Source organism: Pinus tabuliformis, chromosome Q (assembly GCF_031772625.1).
Source record: "Pinus tabuliformis cultivar Carrire ecotype Pingquan chromosome Q, CPIR1, whole genome shotgun sequence".
Classification (NCBI taxonomy): Eukaryota; Viridiplantae; Streptophyta; class Pinopsida; order Pinales; family Pinaceae; genus Pinus; species Pinus tabuliformis.
Window position 1 is genome coordinate 1,134,347,894 of NC_142296.1, and position 10,235 is coordinate 1,134,358,128.

Here is a 10,235-nt window from a genome sequence, read left to right on the forward strand (position 1 = left end):
TGCGGTGGTTTATGGGTCTTGGGGGAAGGACTATCACAACATGGGAGGAGATGAAAACTGCTTTCTTGGAGAAGTACTAGGATTACTGTAAATCACAGGATATTAAGGAAGAAATTTTCAAGTTTACACAGAAAGAGGACGAAAATATGGAAGAATGTGTGGAGCATTTTAAATACACATTGCAGAGATCAGGTCACTCTGACTTGGATAAGGACATTTTGAAAATTATCCTTTTCCGGGCCTTTTGCAATGACTCTTTGGAGTTATTAAATATAGTCGAAAAGGGAGATATATCAAAGGAGAACTTTGACACCATCTGCAAATTGTGCATCTAGTGCTCAAGGGGAGTTTCAAGGAATAAACAAGGGATTTGATCAACAAAAGTATCTGGTGGAGGTTTCACAAAAGCAAAAATTGGAAATCTGTTGGACAACCTGAGGATTGATATCTTGAGTACCTTGTATGAATAGATAGACACGCTGCAGGTAAAATAGAAACAGTTAGAATTAGAAAGAAATATGGCTGTATTTTTCCTAACGTGTAGGAAGAAACACCCACAGAGGAAATGTCCATTAAACTCTGTAGAGGAGTGTGCAATATGTGAGTTGAATCATGCGACAAGTTCATGCCAATCCTTGCCAGGACTGAAAGTAGTTTTTCAAGGGACAGGTGAAGAGATGGAGCAGTTGTACTTTATGGGACCTAAAAAGTCGTGGCAACCTTGGTCGTCAATAGGAAATCAAGGTATATTTCCAAATCCATCTCAATATTTTAGTAATTTTAATATGGGTCCCTAGTCCATGCCTTATCTGCCCATGTGGCCCCAATACTAGTTTCCACCTTGGCAGCAATGGGCTCCTTAAGCTAGTTCAAGTTCCTCGTGGGCTCCGAACTGGCGGGGACCTTCTCCTCCTAGGCAGTTTCCCCAGTCAATGCCACAACAACAACTCTAGTTACCCTCTAATGTGCCTCCTGGTAATCAGCCTTTTTGTCCCCAACTTCCCATCCAACCCAATCCAAATCCTAACAATAAAGGGGCTCAGCAAGTTGACACCCTCAACCTACCTTCATGCAGCATCTCCACCTCAGAATTTCATGAGATGAATTTACGATCTGAGCAGATAGTAGATGCTCAACCCTCACTAGTTATCATTGAACAAATTGACAATGAGGAAAAGGAACCAGAAATGGTTGAAGAAGAATCAAACCGAGTCAAAAAAAATGACACACCTCCTCAACTGCTAGCTACTAAAAAACACCAAGCTAAACCGCCCTATCTAGAAAGGTTGGCTTTGAGTAAACAAATCCCTCAAGCTGAGTTTGACTTGTTAGGGGAGTTACAAAATTTATTTGTCAAGATTCCCTTGCTGCAAGCTATGAGGGACGTACCTATATATGCAAAAACTCTTAGGGAATATTGTGCTAAGAAGCCTAAAAAGAAATCAAGAGACCCACTCACTATTCATGTAATGGGGAAGCTATCAGATTTTATGATGGGAAGGTCCATGCTTGTAAAGTATGGGGATCCCGAGAACCCAATTTTAACTATGCAAATTAATGGGGTAGAAATTCCAAATGTACTGGTAGATTTGGGTGTTGCCATAAATGTCATCACTGTTGAAACTATGCATGCATTAGGTCTTCGTAACTTGAAACACACACCTACAGTGTTAGAGCTGGCAGATCGATCTACAGTAAAACCGGTAGGGAAGTTAGAAGATATCACAATTTCGGTTGATTCATGGCACTACCCTGTGGACTTCCTAGTACTACAAATGCAATCTCCAGCTAGACGCCATCCCCTAATTCTGGGAAGACCGTGGCTGACAACCACAGACACTTACATTGGGTGTCGGTTTGGACATATGGTCATTTCAATGGAAAAAACACTAAGAATTTAGTGTTATATCCTCCCGCAAAACCATTAGGTCACAATAAATCTTTACCCAGGAAAGAGTTTGAATCAGAAAATGAGGAATTAAGACCAGTTCTTACTATTGGATAGGCCCTCCAGCTGAAAATAGAGACAGAAGATGACACCATTATTACTTTTATTAGTGATCCCTATTCTATTTCATATTTAAATCAGCAAATCTTGGAGTCCTTCTTGAGCTGTGAGACACAGGAATGTATTAGAACAATAAATGGATTTGATGAGCTACCTACAACTGTGATCCATGACAATATTTCCATGGAAATAGAACCAAGAAAAACCTTGAATATTAATCTAGATCTGTCAGAGTCCTAGAAGAAACAACTCTTGGATGTTCTTCCGAAACACAAAGAAGCCTTCACCTGGGACTACTTAGATATGAAGGGGATTCCTACTAATCTATGTACCCATCACATATACATTAAGGAGCATTGTTGTCCTATGAGGCAACCCCAGAGGAGAATGAATCCTGCTCTGAAAAACATTGTCAAGGAAGAGCTTCAAAAACTGCTGGATGTGGGATTTATCTACCCCATTTCAGACAGCCAATGGCTTTCCCCATTGGTAATGGTCCCTAAGAAAAATGGTAAATGGCAGATATGTGTGGATTACAGAGAATTAAATAAGGCAACACAGAAAGACCATTTTTCGTTACCATTCATTGACCAAGTCTTGGATACGTTGGTTGGGAAGAAGTTTTTCTCCTTCCTAGACATATTTAGTGGGTACAACCAGATCCAGATAGCTCCTAAAGATCAGGATAAGACCACTTTCACATGCCCTTGGGGAACGTTCACATATCGGGTCCTCCCATTTGGTCTCTGTAATGTGCCTGCAACATTTCAGAGGGCAATTTTAGGGATTTTCTCTGATCTGATGGATGATAGTGTTGAGATTTATATGGACGATTTCACGGCATATGGGGATTCATTCGAGGAAGCATTGGGGAAGCTAGAAAAATTTCTTGAAAGATGCAAGCAGGCGCATGTCTCTTTAAGTACGGAAAAATGCCATATGATGATGAACGAAGGAATAGTCCTGGGACACTTGCTTTCAGTTGTAGGAATCCGGATGGATCCAGCTAAGATAAAGGTAATACAACATTTTCCAATACCCAGAACACCCACACAGGTACGTAGCTTTATAGGCTGTGCTAGTTCTTGCAGGTGCTTTATAGAAAATTTTTCTAAAATAGCACATCCGCTTTTTCAATTGCTGAAAGAAGATGCAGATTTTGTGTGGACAGATGACTGTGATGTAGCCTCTATGAAGATCAAGGAATTGGTCTATAGTGCTCCGATCCTTAGAGGGCCAGACTAGGAATTACCATTCCATATTCATGCTAATGCTTCCCATACAGAAGTTGGGGCAGTTTTGGGGCAACAAGTGGATAAGGTACCATATGCAGTTTAGTATGTTAGTAAGAACTTGGCTCCTACTGAGTTAAACTACACAGTGACTGAAAAAGAATTCCTTGCTTTCATCTATGCTGTCAACAAGTTCCGGCACTATATTACTGGTTACCCCACCTTTGTACATACAGATCATGCAGCTATTAGGTATTTGATGAATAAACCCACTACCCCTAGTTGTATTACAAGATGGCTTTTGCTACTTCAAGAATTTCACATTAATTTAGTAGATAAACCAAGGAAGGAAAATGTGGTTATTGATTTTCTGTCTAGGTTATAAAATAATGCTAAAGGTACACCTATTGAAGATAGCATTCCATATGAATATCTCTTTGCAGTTTCCGCTAACACTTCGTGGTATGCAAATATTGCTAACTATCTTGCTACAGGGAAGGTACCTTGTCATTTTTCATATAAGTATCAACGGAAAATTATTCATCGTAGTACCCGATATTGATGGATGGTAGGATACCTATTTCATATAGGGGTTGATCAACAGATTCAGTGTTGTGTACCAGAGGATGATATCTATGAGGTATTGAAGGTTTCCCATGATGGACCTTGTGGAGGAAATTTTGCAGATAAAAGAACAAGCCACATGGTGCTGCAAATGGGATACTATTGGCCTTCTATCTTTTTCAATGCTGTAGATTATGTCTGAAGATGTGACAGCTGTCAGTGCATGGGACAACCTAGGAAATTAGATGAAATGCCATTACAACCCCAGATAGTCCTTGAACCTTTTGAGAAGTGGGCCATCGATTTCGTTGGGCCCTTCAACCCACCTTATCACAAGAAATTTTACATCCTAGTCTGCAATGATTATGTGACTAAGTGGGTGGAAGCAAGAGCTGTTGCGAAAGCAACAAAACAGGTGGTTGTAGATTTCATTTTTGAAGAGATTTTTGCCTGATATGGTACCCCAAGAGAAATTGTTTCAGATGGAGGAGCACAACTCACAACCCACATGATAGGGAGGCTTATGCATAAATATGAGGTTAAACACAGAGTCACAACTCCTTACCATCCCCAAGCGAATGGACAAGTAGAAAGTACAAAAAAGGTATTGGAAAATATCTTGACAATAACTATAGCAAGTCATCGCCAGGATTGGTCACAGAAAATTCCAGAAGCTCTTTGGGCATATAGGATGACATGGCAGAATACAACTGGGTTTTCACCATTTGAGCTAGTCTATGGGAAATCCTCCTTGTTTCCAGTAGAGTCCAAGATCAGTATGCTTAGAACGGCTTTGGAAGTGGGGTTAGACTTATCAGAGGCCAAGAAGCACTGGCTGGAATAGCTCAATGAGTTAGACGAGATTCATTCAGTAGCTATCCAGAAAACTACTACTATCTAATAGCAAAGGATGAAATGGCATGATAATTTTATCAAGAATAAGGTGTTTCATACAGGAGACTAGGCATTGCTCTATGACTCCCAGTTCAAAGATTTTAAAGGAAAGCTTCGCACTCATTGGATGGGACCCTATGAAGTGGACACTGTATTCAACAATGGAACAGTCAGACTGGTTACAGTAGATGAAAATCATACATCCTTCCTTATGAATGGACACCATATGAAGTTATACCACTGTCCAACTTCTAAGGATGCCTTCATCAAACATCTTTCTGATACATCTGGTTTTATGGTTGTTGGTGCAGAGAATTCTCTCTCTAACTTTAAACTATAAAAATAAATAATAATAATAATAATAATATGTTGTTACCACTTACTTGTTTGTCTTTTGCAGGAATAAGAACTGAATTATGATGAGGAGAAACGGAGAAATTTTCCAAGTAACAGTCAGTGTTGTTACTCTGCCGGTGGTGTTACTCCGCCGTTGCTTTTACTCCACTGGTGTTGTTACTCCACCGGTGCTGTTACTCCACCATTGTTGTTACTCCACGGGTGTTGTTACTCCGCCGGTGCTATTACTCCGCCATTGTTGTTACTCCACCGATGGTGTTACTCCACCGTTTCTGTTACTTCTCTGGTGCTATTACTCCACCATTGTTGTTACTTTGCCGGTGCTGTTACTCCACTGTTGTTGTTACTCCGCCGTTTCCATTACTCCGTCGTTGCCATTACTCCACCGATGCTATTACTCGGTAATTTTTGTTACTTCATCAGTGATGTTACTCTGTCGTTGTTGTTACTCCATCGATGTTGTTACTCCACCATTGTTGTTACTCCATCGGCACTATTACTCAGTCATCATTGTTATTCCACCGGTTATATTTGTTGTTACTCCACTACCAGGTAGGTCACCATGTACGCCTTCACTGACTCTTATGGATTTAATTAAAATATTCCAAAAAGAGACTGGTATGTGCTGCAGACAGCCACATTTAAGTTGGGAGGTCTCATCACAAATAAATGATGGCGTACCTAAAATTGTAAATATATCACATCATTACCAAATTTAATGTGAACGGAAACCAAAAATATTACGATTTTGTAATCATGATTTTGATGCATTGGAATTTGAAATCGTACGCAGAAAACCTTATCGGTCATTTCCCTAGTATGTCGCATTCAATTACCATAATCATTCACCTGTACTACCATACTCCACCATTATTTGTTGTGTTTTCCGAGGTGTACCAGTCATTGTTACCAATATTTTACCCCGCGGCCACCATGCTAATATTATTTCCATCATCAGTTTGGATTGCTGTTACTCTCCCCCTACCAGCAAACTGTATCCATCATGTTGATCTCATTCCTACAACGATGGGTGGGTTGGCTGTATGCCATGAGCTAGAGGATACGGCAATGGTTTGAAATAATCGAGAAGTATGGTAGGTTTTTAAAAATGTAGGGTGGAACGTCTACCTTGATAGGTTGCAGGGGTTTAATGAGGCAACTGCGATTGAATTTGCACTCAATTTAGAAGCAGGGAGCTCTCGGGTCTGGGGGATATAAATACCTGTTACAGAGGAAGCCATTGTGGAGGTCAGTGGGCTACCCCAACAAGGATAGAGATGGTTTTCATGAAGAATCTCCCTGTCAGAGTTCCCTAAAGAATTTTTTCAAGCTGGAGAGAATGTTGTTCAGAGAGGTCGGGGGTATGATCGGAATTCATTACCACACCCATGGGGTGAGATAACGAGTTTTGTAATAAGATACATAACATGCGAGGGGAGGTATTCCACTGTGTTTAAATATCAATTCAGAGTATTGGGTAAACTCCTTTTCCCACAGTCGGAAGCCTTCTCATTGAATATGCCTTTCTTCCTATTAAAAAGTCTCCAGATGATGGCGCAATCTGCTCGACGTTCACGACAAGTTGCGGAAGTCATTACCAACCATGGGCTGGTTCGGATGTTAGTCATGCATGCAATCGATCGATTTCAAATCCCGTGGGAAACATTTTGGGATTCTATAGAGGAAGAGATAGCAACTACTATAACTGCTAGAGAAGAATAGCTGAAAGTGATAGAGGAAGAGCTCGGGGTAGAGGACGGATATGTAGACCAAGAAGAACCAGAAGAAATGGAGATGGAACCTGAGGAGCTGGAACAAAATAGGGAGCTTAAACTAGAGAGGATAGTTGAGGTTGCTCCACAAGAACCAGCCTTGACTGCAGAATCGATGGAAGAGGAAGTGCTACAACAAGGAGATGATATAGAAAGGGTCACCAGAACCACGGTCGAGGCTGTCCCATAAGAACCAATCTCAACTATGGAGCTAGTGGGACAAATTGGTAGCACTGTAACAAGAGAAGAGGTACCACAACAGGCTAAGGTGGAAGAATTCATTAACATTGCAGCCAGGGGTGTCCCACAAGAACCACCCTCGACTGTGGAACCAATGGAGGAAGATGAACTAGGACGAGAAGGGCCCAAAGCTGAAAGAACCGTGGGGCCAACAGAAGGAGAGGCTATAGGTATAATGGATGGAGTTGACATAATGATACAAGAGTCCATTTTTATCAATGTTGTGCTGGAAGAAACAGTGCCAGCATCATCTACTCAAGAATTGCTAGATATAGAGGGTGGTGTTACACAAGAACCACCATCAACTCGTTCAGCTTTGGAAATTGTAGAGGAATTAGATCCTGAGGCTAACGCTACTCCACAAGAACCAGCGTCAACATCAGAATGGAGGACTACATAGCAAAGGGTATCAACCCAGAGTAGATATGTTGTAGATGGAGGGAAAGAGCTCGAGGTCACAACCGGGGCTGGGATAGACCAGGTAGAAAAATTCTTTCAATTCCCCTCTTATTTCTCCATTCCGAGAGGGGTGAGGGTGTCTTTCTCTCCCTAGCGTGCAGAGCAGGACATTTCCATTCCACCTATTTTGAAGTTTGATGGGTCAATCGAGGGACCAACTGCCATAGGCCTATTGGCTACAAATTTCCAGAGAGACCTTTCCCAAGAACCTAGAAGAGAGGAAGAGACAAGTGTTTCTGAGATAAGGGAACTTAGAGGGGAAATGTTGGCTGAAACATCAATGGATACTCGTCAAGTGAGCCTACCACCTACCGAGATAGCTTCACAGTGGGTCGAGGTAGGGGTCAATGAGGAAGCAGTTGCTCCCAAGGAATAGGGACCAAGCAAAGCATCCCCGTCGATTAAACTTGTGGATACTCCCTCGAGTAACCCACCACCTATTGCACTGGCTGCAGTACCAGATGAGGTGGTAGTAAAAAAAGAATGGATAGAGTTGTGTGAGAAATGGAGACTACCTATTAAGTAGAAATATCAGCTGCAATTCAGGGAAACAATGTGGCTCAAAGCAGAGGTTAAGAGGCTGAGAAGGCAGGTACACCAGTTAAAGAAATAGGTGAAGAAATATAAGCGGCACGCTAAGAAGCCCTAAGCCGCGATGGTCAAAGCAGAGACACAAGTAGATGAAGTGGAAACAACCTCTGTTACCACTCAGATAGCCCCTATTGAGTATTTGTTCGAAGGCCATGAGTTTTCCTTGACAGTTGAAGTACAAACCTAGAAATCCACCATAGCGCAATATCAAAACGAAGTGAAGAGAGCCCAAGAACGAGCAACCACAACTATCTTCAAATATGTGGAGCACATAGATATAATGCGATTGAGGTATGCAAAACAACAACTCAAGGTGGAGTAGCTGAAAGGGCGAGTGACAAAATTGAAAGCCGACAATGAACAAATGCTCAATTTAGCATAGGAGGTGATGGCATGTCACCCTCTTGCTTCTAGTTATGCTTTATTTTTGCATGAACGTTTTATTTTCTTCTGTTTGGAAAGCATCAAGAAAGAAATTAGTCACGAGATTGAGGATGGTGTACAGTTCCTCCATATATTGAGGGCCCATGATTTTCCAACTCAACATTTAATGTGTGAGCTTTACGTTGTTATAGAAATTTTTGGGCACTGCAACCCCAAGCATAAAATGTCCATAAAACAAGTGCTCCTAAGTCCCTAAAAGTGTTTTTCCAACCCCTAAAAGAACAAGGTCAACTGATTACAGCTTCTCCCAGAAGTTCTCCATGAAAAACTACTCAGAACTGGTCAAAACTGGATCATTTCACCTGCTCCATAGGCAAAGTGTGTTGCATCTAACCTAAATACACACAGTGGGTGTGTTGCATTTCAAAAAGCCCTTCTATGGGGTGCGATGGGCGAGAAGGGACAAATGGCAGTGTCAATCCGCAAGGTGGAGAAGCATGGAATCTTCCACAAACTTCTCCTGTGACACTTGCCTCTCTGAATTCGACCAGGGATGAGTAAGAGATCGTCAATCTCCAAGTGGAAGCAAGAACTATCATAGGGAAGACACTAATCAAATCACAAGCTGACTCATCTCCCTTACAGACATCTATATATGGATCCCTCATCCCAAAGATCCAGAGGCTGGAAGTTTGCATCTTGTAAGGAATTGCTGTTGGTTTCTTGAGGCAACATCATAGTGTTGGGTGATCTAAGCTTTTCATGAGGTGAAGAAGGGCTTACTTGCTGAGAGGATGATGCTGGGTCAGAACAACTGGTTGTAACTCTCTTGGCTCTTTCTTGATTATCAATAAAGATATTCAAGTTTTCCTCCATACTCTTGTGTAATTTGTGTTTCATGCATTTGTATGGTCAATTTACATCTGATCCTAGATTGTTTATGATAATAGATCCATGTTCTTGTATAGTGTTATGCTGCTTTGATTCTACAGGTACTCTGTGAAGCTGGGTATACGAGAAAGCAAGTAGCAAAGGACTATCAGAAGAGAGAGGAATCGAGCAAGGAACCAAGCGCAAGACAGAGGTTGGTCTCCTTTATTCTTCTCTCATCTATCTTTCATAAAGGAAAATGAAAGTAGTTTTACTTTGTTTGTTTCTAAGGTAGCTACCAGCCTTAGTGGGATTAGCAGTTCTGCATAGACACTTTTCCCTGTAACAAAATGGCAACCACATTGGGAGACTGACTAGATTGATTGTTTATCTACATTTGTTTACTTTATAAACTTACAGACGGAGCCTGAAGTCAAGCCAGCTAGCCTTCGAATTGAATTTGCTATGCAAATGAAAAGTAGATCAATGTTGCTTCAGTCAATCTCTGGGTTTTGTTTATGAGTTAAACAACTGATTTACAAGCTTTCTAATTGCCCTTGTGGTGGCTCTAGTAACCTCCTTAGATCTACCCCTATGATTGATTTACTAATTACCTCTTGCTCGGCCAAAATCCCTGAACTGAACTGCAAACTGTGACCCGGAACCCAATCAAAGTCTCGTCCCTAGTCCAGCGCACTGTCAATTCTGTGAATCTCAAATTCAGCGCACTTCCCGAGTGTAGTAGGTGCGCTGCATTTCAAATTCATAGTGTTACAAGTGCGCTGATAAGACTAGGCATTGTTCCTAAATTTTGGTTTCTATGTTCACTCTTTTCAGATCTATTCAAGAGTTTTGCTGCCTGTA